A 24,373-nucleotide genomic window follows, 5' to 3' on the forward strand; every position below is an offset into this window, starting at 1 on the left:
TTTAGAAAATGGAAGAATGGACTGAAGAGTAAAGGTACTGGGGAGGGGGCAGAATGAATAAGGAAGGTACTCAAGTTGTTATTTAAGAGTGTTCCCTTGCATGGGAGTGTGAGTGTGATAATTTGAGGAGAGACCCTAGCTAGCAAGGTTGGCTTTTTAGGTTGTTTTGTTTTCTTTTTTTCAGGAGCATCCCAGGATTCTTGGATTCTGCCCTTTTGAGGCTACACAAGACGGCTAGGGCTGGGCTGCAATTTTCATGACAAAAATTCGTTTCTTCTAGTTTGGTTGGGGGGAGGGGTTTCTAAATGGATTAAGAGATTTGCAGAATTTCACAGAGCTTCTCCACTCCCTAGGAATAGCACTCCTAGACATTTGGGATGTATAATTTGCTGGAGTACAGGCTAGTTTGCTTTTAAAGACTTGCTGAGAGATGGAGGGAGACAGAGTGGAGTACAGGCTAGTTTGCTTTTAAAGACTTGCTGAGAGATGGAGGGAGACAGAGTGTCTTTCTTCCCAATGGATATTTTGGATCTCTAACTTGGTTTGCTTTAACACCCTTCCAAATTTTTTTCCCTTTCAGGGGTCAGACATTTAGCCTAGAACAGCACCTTTTAAGGGTCTGGAGTTCAAGTGTTTCTGAACTTTGCTTTTACAGAGCAGTAATGCTTTCTAGGGTGATAATAATCTGCTGCTATTTGGTGGTGAGCAAACAATTCTCACCTTTATCTTCCTTTCAGCCTGCTTTGAAGGCTAGTACCTGCTTGCAAACTATTTGGATGAGATAAAGTTCTTGTTGAGTGAAAGTCACACTACACAGGTACTCCAGAATGGTTATGGGGTAAGTCTGTATTTGGCCATTCAGGTTAACTTAATAACAGGCTCATGGGATCCCAATAGGAAGGAATTGTAGAGATCATAAAATCATAGGCTCAGAATGGAAGGAGACCTTAGAGGTTATCTAAAATAAACTCCTTATTTTACACATGAGGAAACTGAGGGCTGGAGATATGAAACATATTGGTAGCAGATTCAAAATTTAAACCCTGTTTGCCTCTGAGGTTCCTTGTAAAGTCTTAAATCTATGGTCCTTTGATTTCAAATCCAATTCTCTTTTTAAGGTTCCAAAAGTTAATTTGTAAATTGATTGCTTGGAACTCAAAGTGCATTTTCCCACCAAAGCACTGCAAGGAACAGGATGCCAGGAATGCATCATTTTGGCCCCAGAGAAGCAGCAGGAGGAATGGGTGGAAATTATAAGAGGAAAATCTAAGCACTGTATGGAAAAAGCTTCCTAATTATGAGTTATAGCTTAGGGAGGTACTAGAGGTACTTTGCATACCTTTATGCAAAGGTCAGAAGACCACTTTTCCAAGATACTATAGAGGGAATTCTTTCCAGGTATGAGTTGAACTTGATGATCCCTTCTAACTCTCAGATTCTGGAACATTCTGTGCACCAAATCAGGAACTCCCTCTCCTCTACCTGCCAGGCCATAGAAGAGGAAACACCTCCAGCTATAAGCCACTTAGGGTTTGTCTCTAGACCTGACTTAGCATTGGTCCACCAAGTTCAAGTTCAAAAGCTTGATGAGCTCTTCTGATTGGCAGAAGTCCCAAAGATCACTCCTTGCTTCTTGTGGCATTAATAGTGGGCTGGCTCTACCACCCAACCTGGATTCCAACTCTCAAATTCCTGTGGCTTGCTCTTCCGACCACATTGCCATCTCCACTCGTGCACCTAGAATAGAAAAGAAAGAATGAAAAATCCAAGAAGGTCCTCTTTTTTGGAAAGACATATGGCTTTAGAGGAGGAAGAAGGTCTCAAAGCTTTTACCTTAAAGCATAGTTTTTCATCAGATGTTATGACTGAAGTAGTCACCTTTCTCTTCCAGACAGGAATGCGGTAATGAAAACAGTCAAAACTTACTCAAGCCTTTTAAAGAGCTCGAAGTGTTCCAACTGTGCAACTAGTTCAAAAACGCTGCTCTCAATCAAATGGCCAGCCAATCAGAAGCAATTACTGAATGTCCAGGCACCGCTCATAGTCTCTCCTAGGCATTTCCCTTAAATATTGTCACAATTCTTCAGGAAGCCATCTCCCTAGTGTATGCCATATGTAGAGATGCCATTTGAATAAACTGTTGAAATCTGTTCACTAGACCTCCATTACATTTTTTATTCCCAGGACCTAGCAAAGTTCATGGCAGATATTAAGTGTTTAATAAATACTTGTTGATTAATTGAAAAAAGCATGAAAACCTCTTGGGGAGGGAATGAGAATTTATGTAGACATTATCCCTGGTCATTCATTCACAAAATCACAGAATATCCCAGTTGGAAGGAAACTCACAAAACATACCTGAACTAGAATTGATCAGTCAATAAACATGCATTTATTAAGCACCTACTATATGCCACAATCTGTGGTAGATACCGGGGACATAAAGACTAAAGTGAAAATAGTCATTGCTCTCAAACAGTTTACAATCCTTTTTGACCTTCTCTGCAATATCTTCAATAAGTGGTTACCAGTCCTTTGCTTGTAAGAGCAAACCACTACTTTCTAAGATAGCTAATCCTTTTTGAAAAAGAGTTTTTAAAAATTATGAACTTCATCATTAACAAATACAACTTTTCAATATAAAAATAATAAAGAAAGATTGTATATGGATTTGTGAACTTCTTATTTATAGTTTTTTAAAGTGCATATTAAATTTAACAAGGTAGTAACAAAATTGCTTTGTGTAAACTTCTGACTTTTTTTCTTCTGTGTATTGTTAATGTTTCATTAAGGTTCCTTTCTTCTTTTTTTCTTAATCTCTATTACTACCTACTAACTTATTCCCTCCAATAGAACACTATCACCACCTCCCTGAACAAATAAGTGTAGTCAAGGAAAAAAAAAAACTCTGGCCACATTTTAAAATGTGTGTCTTATTCTGTACCTTAGTCTACCTATATGCCAAGAAGAAACAGGTGTATTTCATCACTGGTCCTCTGAAGTCACTATCGATCTCTGCAATGGATCAGAGATACAACACCTTTCAAAATTGGTTTTGTTTTTTTGTTTGTTTTTACATTACTATAGTCATCATGGAAAGTGTTCTCCTGGTTCTCAACTTTCTCTATGTCAGTTCATGCAAATTTTCCTAAGTTTCTCTGATTCCTTCATATTTGGTCTTACCTACTGGCCAATAGCATTCTATTATGTCCATGTATCATAATATGTTTAGCCAGTATTCACTAACTGATGGGCACTCACTTTGTTTCCCATCATTTGCTACAATAAAAAGGAATGTTATGAATATTTTTGTATAGGTGAGTCCTCATTTTATCACTGACAGGTACTTTTCTAATTATTGATAAGTTTTTCCTTATATCAAACCCAATTTGGCCTCTAAGCAGCTTCTACCAATTCTTCCTAATCGTTCCCTCTGGGGCCAAGCAAAAGAAACCTAATGCTTCTCTCAAAGGACAGATAGTTCTTCAAATACTTAAAGATATGTGCCATGCCACATATACTCCTCACACTGCTTGGGTTTAGTCATTCTTCTTGTTCCTAATCTACCTACCTGTACTAGGGAGGAAGCATGATCTGATATAAAGTTATAGAATCAGGAGAGACCTGTGTCTGACACTTCCTATGTGACCATGGTCAAGTCACTTAACCTGGCTGCTTCTTGGTCTCTCTTATCTATAAAAGAACAATTCTATATTTCAAAATAATATACTTCTCTTATTGCTATAAGGTTTATAAAGTGCTTTCTTCACATCAACACCATGAAAATATTTCCCCCATTTTACAGATGAGGAAATAGGCTCAAAAGTTAAATGACTGGCCCAAAGTCTTATAAGCTAGTAAGTCTTCAAGGTGAGATTCCAAGTCAGGTCTCCCTGCTCTACCCAGTACTCTACTTTGTTATACTGATTCTTATGGGGATCATATGGGATAATTTATGTAAAACTGATTTGCAAAATTTAAAGCATAAGAGAAATTCCTGTTATAATAATTATTGCCATCTAACATGTCTCTCCATCCTGTCCAAAAGGACAGCATGAGATTTCATCAAATACTTTGCTAAAAAACTAGGTAAACTATGTATACAACCTTCCTCTGATCTACCAGTATGGTAACTTTGTCCAAAAAAAAAAAGGAAATGAGGTTAGTCTGGTATAACTTGTTTTTGATGAAACTGCAGATTTTCAGTTGCTTCCCTTTCTAGATGTAGGTTTTCCCAAACCATTCCATTAATGGTAGAATTTTGCCGGTGTAGTACCCCCCTTTAAAGGTGAAAAATGAGTTCAAGTGGCCACTGGAAATGAATGAATGTGGGTCAGAATGGAAATACAAAGTATGCCCTTGATTCAAGGACAAAAGGGGCCGTGATTGTTTTCTGAAGGGACAATTTCCTTAATCCTAAAGGAAGGGGGGAAATGAAACATAGAGAGGAAGGGGGAAGGAGAGAGAGACAAAGAAAGAGAGACAGAGAGGAAAGAGAGACAGAGACACACAGAAAGATAGAGACACAGAGAAAGGAAAAGAAAAAAGAGGAAATAATGGGGAGGTAGAAAGGAGAGGGGAGAGAAAAGAGAACAAAGAGAGGAAAGAGATAGGAGAAGAGGCTACACTGGGAAACAGAGACAAACTCAATGTAGTTTGCAGACTACTCTCTTCCTTTAAGAAAAAATCATAACATTTACCCTTCTCTAGTTCAGCAGCACTTACTTATTCCAAAATCAATGTAAGGAGCACTGAATATGCAGTCATAGACCTGGGCTCAAATATTGCATCTGTAGCTTACTCCTTGTGTGACCATGGGAAAGTCACTTAATCTCTCTGGGCCTCCTCGATTTTCTCATCCATAAAATAAATGAATTAAATAGTCTCTAAGGTCCCTTCCAACTCTAAATCTCTAATCCTATCAATTTCAACAATTGTTAACATAGGTTAGCAATTACATCTTTCAGTTCTTTCTACATCGGTAGCACCTGGGCAGATGTTTTAAATTCATAGAGGGCACATACCTAGGTATGCTCTCTTACCATCTCCCTGCTCATGCATTTGAATACCCTATTAGGTGCTTTCGTTCCATATCTTATCCTGTGCTACTTTGTACCCATCCTCCCATAATTCCTCTTACAGGGAGTCTCTATCTCTTGATACCATGTGGATGACTGTGGAGCACGTGGGATATCCATTGGCTTTTCTTCCCTTTCCTATATCTTCTGTTCTGTTCTGCATCTCTCTCATGAAATCATTTATGCCATTCCTTCACAATTCTTCACTGGTAATATTTTATAGCCTACTCAGTGCCCACCATGCACCTCTTTTTTGATCAACTTACAACTCTAATTCTTCAGCGACTATAGTACTTCATGATTTGTAGCCTTGTGGTGTCACTGGAATATACTGTTTTAAAAAAACAAACAAACACAGGCCTTTATTTGAGGGAGAAGCCTGAGGTCATTCAAAGCAATGAAAAATTTCCCAAAGGCAACTCAGCCCACTGCCTTCAATTTATTCAATTCTTAGGCAAGCTCATTCTCAGTGTCTATCCAAGATGTATTTAGCAACAGACCAGTTCTAAGGCTTACTATCCAACTCCATATCATAGTCTACACAATGAGCATTTTTTCATCCATTTGCTTTGTGTGTTATGTTGTTCAAGGCTCTCTCCAGTGATTATGTACCTCATTTTGGAAGCTCTTTCGTGTTTTGGGGACTTAATGAAAGCAGCACAATGTCATAGGAAAATAGGAGCAACTGTAGGGCTGACCATAGCATCTTCTAGGGATTCCCTCTTTGATTTCGTTGCTCTGTTGGATATACACCTAGAAGTGGCAAACACCTGTTTTGGATATATCTCCCCATTTTGTATTAATCCTCTAGAGGGTAACTGAAGAAAGTTATCTCTGTTATCTTTCTTCTTTTTTTGTTTTGTTTTTTAGGCAACTAGGGTTAAGTGACTTGCCCAGGGTCACACAGCTAGTAAGTGTCAAGTGTTTGGTCTGAGGCTGGATTTGAACTCAGGTCCTCCTGAATCCAGGGCCAGTGCTCTATCCACTGTGCCACCTAGCTGCCCCTATCTTTCTTTTTTTTTTTAGCCCAAGGAATATTACTTTATTGACAAATAATTTTTTAAAAAGTTTTGAAGCATATTATGATTTTAGAAGATGATTATGTATCAAAGCATGTTTTAATTTCCATCCAGGGAGCTCCAGTCTCCTTATCCTAGTACTCAAATTGTCTTACATCATTATTCCCTTTCTCAAAACTATGAAATTTCACACACTTGTATAAGTTCTGAACAAAGAAAGTGAAGTGATTCAGCATAATGCAAATTCTAAACTTCTCTCTCTTTGGCTCAGCAGCTTTTTCACCCATTCTAGCTTTGCCCTCCTCTACTGCCTTTTCCATGGCTTCATGGTATTTCTCTATAGCACTTCTCAAGGTGAGGAAGATTTCCTAGAATTTCAGTTTCTCACTTTCAGTAACATCTTTGATCTGTTCTATTTCAATTTTGGTTCTTTGGACATTGTGATTAATTGTTCACCTGTTCGCATACATCTCCTTTCTTCTTTTGAAGTTTATTACATTCTTCAAGTACTAAGCATTTATATTGCTTGCCATCCCTCCTGCTTCTTATTTATTTATCTTCGGTTAGGTTGTGGCAAGCTTCTCTTTCTCAACAATGACTGGTCTTTTCAATGAGGTTTCTTCTGTGATCAGTTTCTTTAACTCTGAGCACTTTCAGTCTGGTCCTCCAGTATTGGTCCTCTTTCAAGATAACTCGTTACTTTGTCTACACCCTCTGCAAGCTCTTGCATTTTCTTTTTTGTTGTTGTTGTTGTTTTTTTGGGGGTGAGGCAATCAGGGTTAAGTAACTTGCCCGAGGTCACACAGTTAGTAAGTGTTATGTGTCTGAGGTCAGATTTTAACTCAGGTCCTCCTGACTCCAAGGTTGGTGCTCTATCCAATGCGCCACCTAGCTGCCCCATTTTCTTTTGATAGAGCTGTAGCTCCATTTGCAATGAAGGTATATGCTCAGTTGTGTCTCAATAGGCTTCATATTTCTCCATCACTTCAAGCTGTGAAGTTTTGAGTTTCTGCACTGTCTCTGTCATTTTTTCTTTATCATTTTTTAACTTCTCTGGAGAGTCCATAATTTTTTGTTTTTATGCTCTCTTGTTCTTCTTTCAAAGTAACCAATGACAATTTTAATTCATTCAAACATTTAGTGGTATCAGCAAAATAACTTCTGGGAATTTCCTTCTTGTATTGTTACTGTTTTTTGGCTAAACCCTTTCAGTGTTTGCTGAAACCCCTGAACATCAGCTAAGAGTTTCTTGAACTCTGCTTGCTCTTCCACTGGGACAGAGTCAACTTTCTCCAGTTTCATCGATGCTTCCTGTTTTGATACATGTAGCTTCTGTATTTTGTCCCTAGAAGATTTATATTGCCATAAATGTTTCATATATATTTCTCTATGTGATTCTGTGAAGTGAATGAAGTTGATAATGGCACTTAAAACCAGACATGTATATTTTCCTTTTGGATACAGAATATCAGCAAACTCAAAATCATTCACCCAGCAGATGTGAAGAAAAGATTCCATATAAATAAACAAGTTATATAATAGTAAGAAGCCTTCCACTATCTGTGAGTTCATAACTTCAACATTCACTGATACCATGTGAAAAATGGTCCAGTGCAATCCCATATACAGTTTTTAGAGTTCACAAGAAAATCCTATGGCTTTGGATTTGCAAAAATATCATTCTTGGAAAGGTTTTTGCCATCAGCTCCGCTGTCCTTCCAAGATTGAGCAGCTTCTCTCTCCACAGACTCTGAGAACGTTTTTTCCTTCTGTTATCTTTCAAAGCATCTTGTATGATTATTACATATGCATGCAGTTTTGTACTACTGAGTCAAGTGCTTTTTTTTTTTAAGTCAATGAATAATAAGCATAATGGGATCTTGCATTTTCCACACCTCTTAGTCACCTGTGTCACCGTAAAGATGTTTGCTATAGAATATCATTTGCTAAAGTCTGTCTTTTCCTGTCTCATACCTTCTTTAAGGATGCCTTATATTTATTTGTAGCTATTTCTCATTAAAATGTTGACTAGATGGGAAAGTAGGCATATGGGTTGATGGTAATTAATATTTTTAGTAACCTTTTTAATGGAAGCAATAATATCTGTGGCTTTTTCCAAATCTTGATAATTGATCCTTAAAAAATTTGATCCCAAAACCGTGTTGCCTCAAGCATTGAATTCTTCTATTTATCCTTAGTCTAGTCCAAATTATTTTTTCTGTCTTTACTTTCTTTAATCCATTCCTACTTAATGCAATGGACAATATGACATTACAGGACAAATTTCAGTGGCTTTATTATGATTGATGGAGAAAAGAGTTTGCAAAAAAAAAGATAGGTTTTTATGTCTGCTTTTTTATTTCACTTTCCATCTTTAAAAAAATGCACCTATGGTGATTTAAAGTAGTTGAATCTCTCATAAGGTTTTCTAGAAACTTGGTTCCCTTCCTGATCCTGCCTTCTGCTTCTTCCTGTTTTATTAGATATGACTGAATACAACTTCTACCACCTTCTCTGTCACATTTTACAAATGAGTTTGTATTCTAAACTAACTTCATTTTGGCTTCCATAGCTCTCCATTTTTCTAGTATTTTCTGACAGAGATGGTTTCTAGGCACTTTTAGTTTCCCCATTGTGTTAACTGATTTACTCTAAAATTCCTTAGGCAATGGTAATTATGTTGATGTTTCTTCTTTTCTCTATTTCTCATCTTTCCATGTCCATAATTTGCTTAAATAGGGCCGGTTGGAAGTTCTTCAATTGTATACCCCATCAACATATTTTTATTCTTCCTTCCAGTTTGGTATTAATTTTTTCTTTAATACATCAATGTCCTGACTTTATCCAGTCAATATATCCAGTGATCTCAGAAATGACTCACATCAGTAACCTACACCTTCCTTTATGATAAAATATAATCGATTTCATTTTTTCTCATGATTATTTACTGTTCCTCATGTCCAAGCCTATAAACTATCTTCTGGAAGAAAGTATACGTACTACATAGCTACAGAACTAACATGTAGTCTATGAAATTTTAACTTTTTTTTCTTATTTAGGAACAATGTTTTCTAACTTTTTTAAACCATCCTTCTCTCCCCCCACCTTTGCACTGAAGTCACCACATATTAATGCACATATTGATTTAATTTGGAGGGTCTTACCAAGTTCCTAATAGAATTTCTCCAAAACTTCAATCTCTGCATCATGTGCTAGCATATAATTTATAGTGCAATAATTTATGTGGTTATCTTTCTGCAAATGTTTCTCATGAGCATCAAAATACAAAGTCACTAACTGTCCCATGAACTCTGATGTCTTCTGGTTTTATTCATAGCAAGAAGAATGTTCAGATCAATACAATTTGGTTCCTCCAGTTGTATTTTATTCAGTCACTGGACAAGTATCATACATTCAGCAGACCAATAGCTAAGTTGTAATTCTTAGCAAGTCTGCTTCAATTCTGCTGCTAGGCCACTGGGAGTTCCTTGAGAGCTGGGACTGCCTTTTGGCTTTCTTTGTATCCCCGCCACTTAACTCAGTGCCAGGCACAAAGAAGGTGCTTAATAATCATTCACTGACTGACTGGCAGTAACTGTAGATATGGAAGAAAATTGCACAGGACTAATGGTCATTTTAATCTTTTTTTTTTGGAGTTATTGTTGTTCCATTAGTTGCCACAGGCAAAGAATTCATGACCAAGTAGTCAGTCTCCTGGGGACAAACCTCTCCATACTTTGGCTGATATGTCAAAAGCCAACACAATCTATTGCTGGGCAGAAATTTAAGCCTTTCCAACGTGGCGTAACTTGAAAAGGCCTAATGTTTCCTTCATTCCATGATGAGGTATCATAGTAGGACTTTGTGAAACTTTGCAAGTAATTTTTTTTTTTTGCTTTTTGGTGAGGCAGTCAGGTTTAAAAGACTTGCCCAGGGTCACACAGTTATTGTCAAGTGTCTGAGGCCACATTTGAACTCAGGTCTTCCTGACTCCAAGGCCAGAGCTCTACCCACTGTACCACCTAGCTGCCCCACTAATTTTTAAAAGATACAAAAGAAACCAATTTTATTGAAATACAGTTAACAAAAATAAATTTTTTAACAAATATGTGGGGGAAACATGTTACAGACATGAGGGACAGTGTTCACAGAATTCCAGAATTTAGAATTGGAAGGGATCATCCATATGAAAAGGAGTAGTCACTATAACATACTAAACAGAAATAGTCACTATAACGTACTAAACAAAAGGGCTGTCCAGCCCTGGTTTGAAGATTTCTAATTGAGTGGGAACCCGTTCACCACCTCTATTCCATATTTGTAGAGTTCTGATTGTTAGAAAGTTGGGGTTTTTCCCCTGACATCAAACCTCAGTTTGTTTCTCTGTACTTCCAATCATTGCTACTTCTAGGGAAAAACAGAATAAGTTCTTCCATGTCGCAGTCCCTCAAATATTTCAAAATAAATATCATTCTCCCACTTCCCTAAGTCTTTTCTAAGGCTTGTAAGTTTCTGTATATTAACATAAAAGAATATTGCTACTCTATAAGAAATGACACAGATGAGGAAAGCAGAGAAACATGGGAAGGCTTGTTTGAATTGAGGGGAAGCAAAGTGGAACCAGGAAACACTATACATCATGATCAGAACAGTATAATGTAAATGAAAACAGTACTAAAAGGAAACTGATTGGAGATAAAATACAAAGCCCAGAGGGCAAGTGATAAAAACTTTCTTCTCTTTAGGTAGAGATGTGGTGGGCTACAGGGACAGAATGTTACCTATGCCATCAGATGTGGTTACATTAGTTGGTTTTGCTCATCTTTTTTTCTTTGTTACAAGAAAGAATTTTTTGGGGAAGGAAATTATTAGGATATCAAGAATATCTAAAATGGCTAAAGATATAAAAACAGGAATCAAACAGAAAAAAGAAGCTAAAATTTTACATTCAACATTTAATGATAATGTCTGATAATCATGTCATGCTTTAAATTTTACAAAGGACTTTCTAGACGATATCTTATTTGATCCCACAACAATCTATGTGAAGTAGATACTACTTCCCCATTTTATGTACTGTTACCATTTTTACAGATTAGAAAATTGAGGCTCAAATAGCTAGTAAGTTTTAGAGGTAGAATTTGAATTCAGGGCTCTCCTGACACTGTCTAGCACTTTTTCTAAGAAGAGGAATTTATATTTTATTTGATAGGTGATGAAGAGCCAGTAAACTCTTTTAAACAGATTAGTGGTATGATTAGATCCGAGAATTAGAAAGTTTACTTTGGAAGCTGAGTTAAGGATAGATCAGAGAAGAGAGAGACTAATCAGGAAGCTACTACAATAATTCTAGCAAAAGGAAATAAGAGCTTGAACTAGAATAGTGATAATAGCAATGGATGAGAAGGGAAGAATTTAAGCAATGTTGTGAAAATAGAATCAACAGTATTTGATAACTTATTGGATGATGGTTGAAGGAAAGGGCAATACATGAGAGGATCTGAGGTTTAAAGCTGAGCGACTGGTAGAATGTTGGTGTGATCAACACAAATAGGAAAGTAGAAGGAGAATATTTAGGGGTGAGGGGAAGATGGTGGAATTCTGTATTGCACAAATTGAGTTTGAGACGCTGGTGGTTTATCTCTGTAGAGGTGTTCAGCAAGCAATTTAAAATGGCAGTCTGGAGCTCAGTATTGTGGTTGAGGCTAGAAATGCAGACATCTGCATACAGATGATAATTTAATCCATGAGAGTAAAGGAAATTGCCACGGTAGGCAACGTCAAGAAAAAAGAAAATAATAGTAACTACAGAGCTTTGGGAAGTAGGTAAAGGAAGAGAAAATGGTAAAAGAGATCAAGGAGTTGTTGGAAAGCCTGGAGGGCAACCAGGAGAACAGAGAATAATATCATGGAAAGCAAAAAAAGGGAAAAAAGGCAATGACTTATAGAGGTGAGGAGTGGCAGGTCCAATAGTGTCAAAATCTTTAGAAAAGTTAAAGAGGAAGATGACTAAAAAGAGGCCATTAGGTTTTGCAATTAGGAAGTCATATATAGGAAACTTTCCTAATGCGCAGCTTCATCATTCCTGATCCTAAAGATTTATGTTAGTTCAACTTGGATTAAAGTGTTCACTTCCATGATATTGTCGCCTCAGCAGCTGCTCCCATTGACTTTAAATGACATCCTAGTTTCCTAGGTTGAAGAGTATCAAAAGCTTGCTCTTCTTCACAATTCCACACTTCAAATCACCTCAAACCCACTCTCTCTAATTCTAATCCCATAGGAAGAAGTAGTCCTCCTTCTTGTGAAGGGCAACTTCTCTATTAATGCCCTTGTTTCTATTCCCTCCCATCTTCTCCAGCTTGCCTCTTAAATCAAATCCTCTCTCCCTAACTTCCAACCATTTTTAGCTCCTTTTCTCATACCCTTACTTATGTCCATATCTACCCCATTACTAAAACAAACTTAGCTTAACCCTATTATTGTCTTTTAGCTTTCCTGCCTTTCACAAACAAACTCCTTGAAAAAGTTATCCACATACCTTGCCTCTATTTTTTCAATTTCCACTTATTTCTCAAACCTTTGGTCTAGTTTTTGTCCTCCTCCTACCTCCAAGGTCACCAAAGATCTCTATTACTATAGCCAATGACCTTTTCTCAGTTTTCATTTTTCTGGACCTCTTTATAGTGTATGGCACTGTTGACCACCTCCTCTTTCTAGTTTTTATAATCCTAGTGTCTTCTAGTTCTCTTCCCCTCAGTCTCTTTTATAAGATTATCATCCTTATCCTGCCTGTATGTGAGAGCATACCCCAAGGCTCTGTCCTAAAGTCTCTCCTCTTCATTCACTACACTTTCTCTCTTGGTGATCTCATCAGCTTCCATAGTTTTAACTATTATCTCTATGCAGATGACCACGAATCTATGTATAATGACCTCATCTTTCTCCTGAGCTTCAGTCCCATATGTACAACTGCCTGCTAAACATTTCCAACTGGACATCCCATAAGTGTTTCATACCCAGTGTGCACAGATATAAAAGTGAAACAGTCCCTGTCCTCAAGGAACTTTTGTTCTGATAAGTGAAGACAACATATGTAGGAAAGTGATGGACAGAGAAGGTGGTATCTGGGAAATCACAGAGATGATGAGTTAATCCATGTGGTAATCAATTATCAACAGACCCTTTCTGGAAGAAATGGTAATGTTGATTACTCTGACTAGAGAAAGAAGTGGCAAATGGAAAGGGGCAGAGCTGGTAGGGATGTATCTGAGGGTAGTTTAAACTTAGGTCTTCCTGACTTCAGGCCTAGTGCTCCATCCACTGTACCACTTAACTGCTACCATTTTCTTCTTTGTATGAATGCCTACCACAGTGTCCTGCAATGGAGTATGCATTTAACAAATGTTGAATTGGATTCCGATTTACAATTGCTTTTTTTTAAAGGTTTAGCTATACCTTCTGGTGTACCTTACAGACAAGTTAGTTCATGATATCACCATGTTCAGACAGAAAGGGTTCCACCAATTCATGGGCTGTCTTGTACAAAGCACAGAGAGTTGTCTTTTTGTCTGGTTTTTTAAATTTTCTTTAATGTAAGTATGTATGTATAATAATGTACATAATATTAAAGTTATGAAACAATGTATTATTTTAGACTTTATGAAAAAGTGAAGGTGTAAGAAGTAAAGACATTTCGGATCTTAACTTTCAATTCTATCAAATTGCTGTTACCCCCCCAAAAAAAGATACCCCTTATCTTCAGTTACTCAAATGAATCTGTAAAAATAGAGTTAAGACAAATCCAAATAACATCAAAACATTTTGAATATAGGAAACATAATATCATTTACTAGCACCCAAAATAAATTCATCTTGGAGCTATTTCCATTATTATTTATTATAATAAGAATATCATTTATGAAATGCCTTTCTTTTTAACTTCCTTGTTCTTTGGGCCATTTAACCACCAGTCACTGCCTCTGTTTATTCATTTTAACATTACTAATTTAGGAAAATGATTATAAAGCAGATATTGAAGAACTGAGAATTACATAAATTTATATTCAAAATAATCACAATGTCTTATACATAGTAAGCACTTAATAAGTACTTATCTGATCAAATTATAAATGGAACCAAACAAGAAAAATTATGTTGCAATAGATGAATAATAATTGTGATATTATATACTTTTTCTTCAGCTGAGCCTTCCATTATTCCAGAAACTCAAAAAGACTCCTTTGAGTTGTTCCTCTTTCCTGCTTTATATGAAGTTTACTGGAGAACATAAAAGAGAAGCGAATGTATGTTGTTTTTTAGTTGTTTCAGTCATGTCTGACTCTTCATGACCCTATTTGAGGTTTTCTTGGCAAAGATACTGGATTGGTTTGCCATTTCCTTCTCCAGCTCATTTTACGGAAGAGGAAACTGAGGCAAACAGGGTTAAGTGACTTGCCCAGGGTCACACAGCTATTAAATGTCTAAAGCCAGATTTTAACTCAAAAGATGAGTCTTCCTGACTCCAGGCCCAGCACTCTATCCACTGTGCCACTTAGCTGGCCAAATTATATATGCACACTGCTTTATGGAAGAAGAAAAGTGAATTATAAATCTTTTCTCTGAATCTTAGTGGAAAGAAAGCTGGACATAGAGTCAAAAGACTCACCTCAGATACTTACTATAGCTGTGGGCTTATGAGCAGATCATTTTATCTGTTCCAACCTATTTCCTTTTCTGAAAAATAGGAATAAAAATACTTATTCCTCCAGATGAGGGCAGGTACCTTGGGCTTTGCCCTGGGATGCCAAAATGCAATATGCAATGACGATATACTCCTTCAGCAAACAAAAACAATGTGCTCAGAACCTAGTTAGCAAGAATAAGTAATTAAAATAGGAAGCTACTATATGGTTGTATAATCTAGCCCCACCATCCACTTCCAGTACCCTGACTTCTTTCTTCTTTCCTATTCTAGCCCTGTCCCATCCCACTTCCTAAGAATGGCATCCCTAGTAGCTACAGTCTAAAATATCTCCCCAAAGTTTCTTTCCCCTTCCCTGCTGAATTTTATAGTGCTTGCCCCATGTACCAAAATTGCTAGTCATTCCATTACTTCTCTAACTCAAAAAGTCATTGTGAGAAAAGTACATTATTAGAGTTAAAGTGTTATAAAATGAGTTGTTTCTGTTATAATGATTCCCTCCTACCAGGTATCAGGAACTGTGTACCTATTAACAGGGATATGTTTGAGGCATTTCCTCCTGAGTATTTTTCAATCCAAGGCAGCAGCTTTAAATGTACTCCTTTAGCATATTACAGTACTCTATAAACTGGGTGAGGGAATGGTTAGAAAGTATTCCATAATCCATCCTAGAATTACTCAGGGACCTCTTTCCAATTCTGGGTTGAATATGGCGACCTCACTAGCAAGTCCAATTAAATGCAGTAGAACACCTTTCCATTTAGGACTTTGCCTCCACTGGGATCTAGCATTATATACCCCTTTTTACCTTGTCCATTATTTTGATCCAGTCTTCTTGGTTTCAAGTTTTTCTCTTTGCAACTGACCCACTCAGACAGCCTTTTCCTCTTAGTATCTTATTACAGTTAAACCTACTTAGCATTTGTCATCTCCTTGTCTTCTCTCTTGGTTTTGACCCTTTGGGTCCCCTGCTCCCTGCCTGATCTGTTATGGATGTCCTTGGCTAGCAGTAGCTGCTTTTGAAGTAACTATTGTGTACATCTGAAGTCATTTAGCCTCTGTTTGCCTCAGTTTCCTCAACTGTAAAATTTGGATAATAATATTTACCTCCCAGAGTTATTGCGAGGATCAAATGAGAAAAGAATCATAAAAGGCTTAGTACAGTGCCTCACACATAGTAAGTGCTATATAAAGCTTAGCCATTATTAATGTTATTATTATTATTATCATTACCTTGACCTTCTGCTTCACTGTTAATACCAGCATAGCATTCTGTTTATGGGGACTGGCAATAAGAGAAAGCAAGTTTTTCTTGCTTTCCAGTCTGGAGATATCTGTGTACAATTACACTTCTAGTGGTTAATTAAAGGCAAAATATAAAAATCAGCACTATTAATACTGGTGATCATGAGACCAGCATCAGTGGTTCTACTGAGATAGAATGTGAGAGATCATCATTTTGGTGTCCTTTAGGATCGGTAACTTAGACCCTGGTCTAGGACTTGGATTGCAAATAAAGACCACAGTAGTATGGGTTCCATTCCAGTACTGCCCATTTGTATGAGTTGCATGATCTTATGTGGGTTACATTAACTCATTCACTTACCAGATACTTACTAAGTGCCTACTATGTGAAAATGTACCACGTTAGAAGATGCAAGATGCAGTGATTAGTAATTCATTGCTTCTCTTCAGGAATTAAAATTACTTGTGTCATTTGGGTTGCTTAAAAATTCTATACACAATGAAACAATACCATTATACATTTATATGTACTGAAGGGTAAGAAAATAGAGAAAGAGAGGATTAATGAACTGGGTGTGCAGTTCAAAAAGAAACTTAGAAAACCAACAAGTTTAAAAACCCAAAATAAGAACAAATGAAAAATCTTGATAATTAGGAAAGAAATTGACAGACTGCAAAACAGAGACTATCAAAATGATAAGCCAACTGTTCAAAGGAAGAAATTGAAGCTATCAATAATCATTTGAAAAATGGTTCAAATCACTAATAATCAGAGAAATGCAAATTAAAGCACCTTTGAGGTTCTACCTCATACTCATCTGAGGGGCAAAGAAGACAATAGAGGCATGACAAATATTGGAAGGGTTTTTGGGAAAAGTCACATTAATGCATTGTTGGGTGAAGTCGTGAATTGGTCCAGCTATTCTAGAAAGCAGTTTGGAACTATGGCCAAAAAGTTACTAAACTGTACATATTCCTCTGACCCAGCTATACCACTACTAGATCCATACCCCAAAGAGATCACAGGGAGAAGAAAAGGACTTATATGCTCAAAAATATTTATAGCATCTCTTTTTGTGGTGGCAAAGAATTGGAAATGAAGGGAATGCCCACTTATTGAGGATTGGCTAAATAAATTATAGTATATGAATGTAATGGAATATTATTTTGCTATAAGATGATGAAGCAGTATCTAAGGAAACATGTAGAATGAAGTGAGCAAAACAACTTATATAGTTGCAACTGTTATAAAGAAAAACATCTTTGAAAGGCTTTTAGAACTCTGATCAGTGCAATGATAAATTACAAGAGGACTAAGAAACATACCATTTTCCTCTTGCCAGAGAGATGATGGACTTAAAATTCACTCTGAGGCATGCATTTTTGGATATGGCCAATATAGACATTATTTTGATGGGACTATAAATATTTGTTATGAGGTATTTTTTTCCATTTAAAAAAATGTGTCAGTTGGGAGGCATTGGGAGGAAGTGATGACATACTTAAGAGCTCCTCTATTTCTGGCTGCTTGTTGTATTTTTCTTTGACCTAGAAATTGTGGATTTTGACTATGATACACTCCTGGGAGTCTTTGATATGGAATTTGTTTTAGAAGCTGACCAGTAGAATCTTTATGTTTTCAATTGCCCTTTGGTTTTAATATATTTGGATAGTTTCCTTTCATGATTTCTTGAATTATGATGACCAACCTCTTCTTTTGATCATGGCTTTTAGGTAATGAAAATAATTCTTATATTATTTCTCTTTGAACAATTTAGACAACAACAAATAGACAAAGTCTGATCGATAATGACCAATCCCAATTCCAGAAGATTCATGATGAAACATGATGGTATGCATCTCTAGAAAGAGAGGTGATGGACTCAGAGCACAAAATGAGGAGTATATACCTTTCGGATGTAGCTAACATGAGAATTTGTTTTGCTTGACTATACATGTTTGTGGCAGGTTTAGTTTTTCTAAAGGTGGGGATAGATGGAGTTTGAGAAGTAGAGAATTCAAAGCTAAAAATAAGATAAATTAAAATTAAAAATTATTTCTCTTTAATACTTTTTCCAGGTTAATTTAGAAAGTTTTCTTCTGTTTATTATATTTTCTTCTTTTTTTAGTCTTTTGACTTTTAAAAATATTTCTTCTTTCATGTAGTTATTAACTTGTTTGATCTATTCTAAATTTCAAGGAATCTGTTGTTTGGATAAGGTTTTGTATCTCTTTTGCTAAGCTATTAATTCTCCTTCCAAGTCTTTGTTTCAAAATTCTCATTTCTTTTCTTTTTAAATTTTTTTTTCATGTAATTGGGGAATATTTAATGAAATAAATAAAAATATAAACAATTGTTTTTTAAAATTTTAAGTTTCAATTACTTTCTTTACCTCCTGCCCCATCCTATTCCTTGAGAAGGCAAGCAATTTGATATCAGTTATACATGTGAAGTCATGTAAAATGTTTCCATATTAGCTACGTCACAAAAGAAAACAGAAGAAAAAACCCAAGAAAAATAAAGTTTTTAAAAAGTATGTTTCAATCTCTATTCAGAGTCCATCAGTTCTGTTTCTGGAGGTGGATATAGCATTTTTTTGTTACAGGTTCTTTCTCATTTCTTTTCCAATTCTTTCCTCTAGTACTCTCATTTAATTTATAAAACCCTTCCTTAATTCTTACTTGTGTTTCTTCCAAGAATTTTAGTTAAAATTGCACCTAAACTTTATTTTTCTTTGAAACTTTGTTAATATTTTAAATCATTCTCTTCTGATTTTGTGTATTTTGTGTCCTCATCATCCTAATTCCTTTTTTATGATGGGATTCTTTTTTTTTTTTTACTCATTCATTGAATCTTACTCCTTGAATTGGGCCTCTGTTTTGGAATCAGGCTCTTTGTATTTCTGGATGAAGGTCTAGACCTTGGTTGTTTCTTCTCTTGGGTCCCATTGCTACTTTCTCAAAATATTGAGTGCTGTATTCATCAAGAATCTCAAGGACAGCCTAGGCAGGCTTCAAGCTTTCAGTGTATCCAAAATTGTCTGATTTAGGGCAAAGTCTGATTGATGTCCTCCTGGTCTGAACTTCACAAGTTCCTGACCTGGCCTTGGGTCTGCGCATTTTGGGCTTGCCCCCAGTTGGAGCTCCAATAGACTGCTGCTTGCCCTAGCCATTATCAGCAAGTTCAAAGCGACAGCTTCAGGATCCCCCTTAGTCTGAACTCTCTGCCCTGATTATTCAGCTACAAGTTTCCTATGAGACTAGAGGTTGGATCTGAGGCCTTACTCCAGTCAGTCACACAGCTTTGGCCTGCTTCTGTTCCTGCTCCTTACCCACTATATAGCTTGAGGTATGACCATTCCATGCTCTTTCCTTGTCCACCATTCATTACTCAGTGCAAAGTCCCCTCCTTAGTCTTTACTAGATCAATGACCAGCTATGAAGTCCAAGCAATGAATCTATTCTCCACAAAGCATCAGGCACATTGCTGCATTCAGGACTTCTTGCCCTCATATACAACCACAGGACCCAGTTTAGTCCCTACACTCACAGCGATAGAAGGGAGAAATAGAAATGACCTATGAGAAATAAAGATGAAAGGTAAGATCATAGGATAGCAGACTTTAAAAAGTGGAAAAAAGCAAATTAGTGAGTCTGAGAAAATAAAACAAGGAAGTCAAATATCAATTGATCAGGAGACAGAATTTGTTAAAAAAAATACTTTAAGTTACTTCATTTATTCAAATGTATGGATGCCTAAAAACTGTCTCAAAGTGACTTAGATCCAATTATATCACATCCTAGTTCCCCAAACCAGGTTTTCTCTTTCCAAGCCAATGATTCCTCACTGCTGAATGTCTATAGTTAACTAGGAGCATTAGGAGGATCATAGACCTAGGACTGGAAACAACTTTAGAGATCATATAGTCCAATATCCTCATTTAACTTAAAGAAATTCTATGAGGTATGGGTATGTGACACTAGACTGTAAACAGTCTCTTTACCAAAACCCTACCCCTTACCCTTTTTACTAGTGGGTCATCTTATAAATTATCTATTTTACCAGGTTCAAATGCAGTCTATTGTAATGAATAATGCCATGAAATAATATCAGAAATTACAAAAATTATAAAACTTTCTAATCAGTTCAGATCCCCCCCCAAAATAAAACCAGCAAAATCTCTTTTCTTATGAATTAGCTTTCCCTATCTCAATTACAAACCTAGAACTTATAGATGTAGGCTAAATCATTATTTTTTCCAACTTTTTTTACATTTTTATTTAAAGTTTTGAGCTCTATCCTCCCCCCTCCCTGAAATGTTAAGCAATCAGATATAGGTTATACATGTGGAATTATGTAAAATATTTCCATATTAGTTATTTTGTATAAGAAGACTTGAATGAAAGAAAAAAAAGTGAAAAATAGCGTGCTTCAGTCTGTACTCAATCAATATCAGTTCTTTCTCTGGAGCCAGTTAGCATACTTCATCATTAGTTTTTGGGATTGTCTTGGATCATTGTATTGGTGAGAACAACTGTCATTCACAGTTCTTCATTGAACAATAATTGCTATTACTGTGTACAACATTCTCCTGGTTCTATTCATTTCATTATTTATCAGTTCATGTAAGTCTTTCCAGGCTTTTCTGAAATCATCCTGCTTATCATTTTTTATAGTACAATAATATTCCATTACAATTATACACCACAGCTTTTTTAGCCATTCTCCAAATGATGAGTATCCTTTTGATTTCCAATTCTTAGCCACCACAAGAGCTACTGTAAATATTTTTGTACAAATAGGTCCTTTTTGACTTTTTTGAATGTCTTTAGGATACAGACTTAGTAGTGGTATTGCTAGATCAAAGGGTATGCACAGTTTTATAGCCCTTTGGACATAGTTCCAAATTGCTCTCCAGAATGGTTGGATCTGGCTCAGATCCTTAAGAAACTAGCCAACAGCTCATAAATTTTCAGATTCCTTAAGAGTCTGGCCAATATGGTAGATCTTTAATAAACCTTGTCTCTTGCTGAAAGATAAATGGTTAGATCAGTTCACAACTCCACCAATGGTGCATTAGTGTCCCAGTTTTCCCATATCCCCTCCAACACTCAACATTTTCCTTTTTTGTCATATTAGCCACTCTGATAGGTGTGACGTGCTACCTCAGAGTTGTCTTAATTTACATTTCTCTGATCAATAGTGATTAAGTGCATTTTTTTGTATGATTATAGATAGCTTTGATTTCTTTGAAAACTGCCTGTTCATATCCTTTGACCATTTATTAATTGGGGAATGACTTATATTTTTATAAATTTGACTCAGTTCTCTATATATTTGAGAAATGAGGTCTTTAACAGACATACTTGTTGCAAAATTTTTTTCCCACTTTTCTATTTTCTTTATAATTTTATTTGTGAAAAACCATTTTAATTTTATATAATCAAAAGTATCTAGTTTACATTCTGTAATTCTCTCTATCTCTTCATTGGTCCTAAATTCTTCCCTTATCCATAAGTCTGAAAGATAAACTATTCTATGCTCTCTTAATCTGCTTATGGTATGACCCTTTATATGTAAATCATTCTATTTTGACCTTATCTTGGTTTATGGTGGGAGATGTCAGTCTATAATTAGTTTCTGCCTTATTATTTCCAGTTTTCCTAGCAGTTTTTGTCAAATAATGAGTTTTTGTTCCAAAAGCTTAGATCTTTGGGTTTATCATATGCCAGATTAGCATGGTCATTTACTATATTATAATTTGAACCTAATCTATTCCACTGACCCATCACTCCATTTCTTAGCCAGTACCAGATTGTTTTTGAGCATTATTGCTTTATAATACAGTTTGAGATCTAGTATGGCTAAACCACCTTCTTTTGCATTTTTTTTCATTGATTCCCTTGATATCCTTGACCTTTTGTTCTTTCAGATGAATTGTTATTTTTTCTAGTTCTATAAAATAATTTTTTGATAGTTTGATTGGTATGATACTGAATAAATAGATTAATTTAGGTAGAACTGTCATTTCTATTATATTGGCTCAGCCTATTCATAAGCAATTAATATTTTCCAGTTGTTTAGATCTGACTTTATTTGTGTGAAAAATGTTTTATAGTTCTGTTTATGTAGTTCCTGCATTTGTCTTGGAGGGTAGATTTCCAAGTATTTTATATTGTAAACAGTTATTTTAAATGGAATTTCTCTTTCTATCTCTTCTGCTGGGCTCTATTGGTAATATATATAGAATTGCTGATGATTTATGATTTATTTATTGCTGATGACTTATTTTATTTTATATCCTGTAATTTTGCTAAAATTGTTAATAATTTCAAGTAGATTTTTAGTTGATTCTTTAGGATTTTCTAAGTATGACATCATTTCTCCTGCAAAGAGTGATAGTTTTATCTCCTCATTGCCTATTCTAATTCCTTTCAATTCTTTTTCTCCTCTTATTGCTGTAGCTAACATTTCTAGTACAATATTAAATAATAGAAGTGATAATGGTATCCTAGCTTTGCCTCCAATTGTACTGGGAAGGCTTCTAGCTTATCCCCATTACAGATAGTGCTTGCTGATGATTTTTAGATAAATATTACTTATCACTTTAAGATAAGCTCCATTTATTCCCATGCTCTCTAGTGTTTTTAATAGGAATGGGTGCTGTATTTTCTCAAAGGCTTTTTCTTCCTCTATTGAAATAATTATATGATTTCTGTTGATTTTGTTTTTGATATGATCAATTATGCTGATAGTTTTCCTAATATTGAACTAGCCCTGCATTCCTGATTTAAATCCCACCTGGTCATAGTGTATGAGCATTGTGATATATTGCTATAATCTCTTTGCTAGTATTTTATTTAAAATTTTTAAATCAATATTCTTTAGAGAAGTTGGTCTATAATTTTCTTTCTTTGTTTTGGCTCTTTCTGGTTTGAGTATCAGCATCGTATTTGTGTTGTAAAAGAAATTTTGTAGGACTCCTTCTTCACCAATTTTTCCAAATAGTTTATATAGTATTGGGATTAATTGTTCTTTAAATATTTGGTAGAATTTGCTTGTGAATCCATCTGGTCCTGGGGATTTTTTCTTAGGAAATTCAATGATGGCTTGTTCAATTTCTTTTTTTAAAATTGGGTTAGTTCAGTATTTTATTTCTCCTCCTGTTAATTTGGGTAATTTATATTTTTGTATTCATCCATTTCATTTAGGTTGTCAAATTTATTGGCATAGAATTGGGCAAAATCACTCCTAAAAATTGTCTTAATTTCCTATTCATTAGTGATGAATTCATCCCTTTCATTTTTGATATTAGTAATTTGTTTTTCTTCTTTCCTTTTTTTTTTAAATCAAATTAACCAATGGCTTATCTATTTTATTGGTTTGTCTATTTTTTTTTCATAAAACCAGCTTCTAATTTTATTTATTAGTACAATGGTTTTCTTACTTTCAATTTTATTAATTTCTCCTTTGATTTTCAGGATATACAGTTTGATATTTAATTGGGGATTTTTAATTTGTGCTTTTTCTAGTGTTTTTTTTTAGTTGCAAGCCCATTAATTGAGCTACTTTTTCTCTACATAATTGATGTAAGCAATAAGAGATATAAATTTTCCTCAAAGTACCACTTTGGCTGCATCCCATAAATTTTGGTATACTGTCTTATTGTCATTTTCTTTAATGAAATTATTGATTGTTTCTATGATTCGTTCTTTGACTGACTGTTTTTTAGGTTTAGATTATTTAGTTTCCAATTAATTTTTAATCTCTTTTTCCAATACCCATTGTTGAATATAATTTTTATTGCATTATGATCTGAAAAAGATACATTTATCATGTCTGCTTTTCTGCATTTGGTTGTGTGGGTTTTATGTCCTAATACATGTAGGTGCCATGTACTTCTGAGAAAAAGTTATATTCATTTCTATTCCCATTCAGTTTTCTCCAGAGATCTATCATATCTAACTTTTCCAGAATTTTATTCATCTCCTTAACTTCTTTCTTGGTTTTTTTTTGGTTAGACTTATCTAGGTCTGAGAGGGCAATGTTGAGGTCCCCTACAAACATAGTTTTATTATCTATTTCCTCCTGTAACTCATTCAACTTCTTCAAAAATTTAGATGCTATACCATTTGGTGCATATATGTTTAGTATTAATATGACTTCATTGTCTAGGGTAACTTTCAGCAAGATATAGCTTCCTACTTTCTCTCTTTTAATTAGATCTATTTTTGCTTTTGCTTTGTCTGAGATCATATTGCTACCCCTGCTTTCTTTGCTTCAGCTGAAGCATCATAGATTCTGCTCCAGGTCCTCACCTTTACCC

At 35.5% G+C, this 24,373-nt stretch overlaps 1 pseudogene; it reads right to left on the bottom strand.

Annotated features, from left to right (window-relative positions):
• Positions 1–1,641: 1,641 nt before the first annotated feature.
• The window catches only part of LOC110208780 (kinetochore protein Nuf2-like), a 104,288-nt pseudogene continuing 81,556 nt past the window's right edge, over positions 1,642–24,373 (bottom strand).

This window comes from Phascolarctos cinereus, unplaced genomic scaffold (genome assembly GCF_003287225.1).
Source record: "Phascolarctos cinereus isolate Bilbo 61053 unplaced genomic scaffold, phaCin_HiC Scaffold_4;HRSCAF=312, whole genome shotgun sequence".
Classification (NCBI taxonomy): domain Eukaryota; kingdom Metazoa; phylum Chordata; class Mammalia; order Diprotodontia; family Phascolarctidae; genus Phascolarctos; species Phascolarctos cinereus.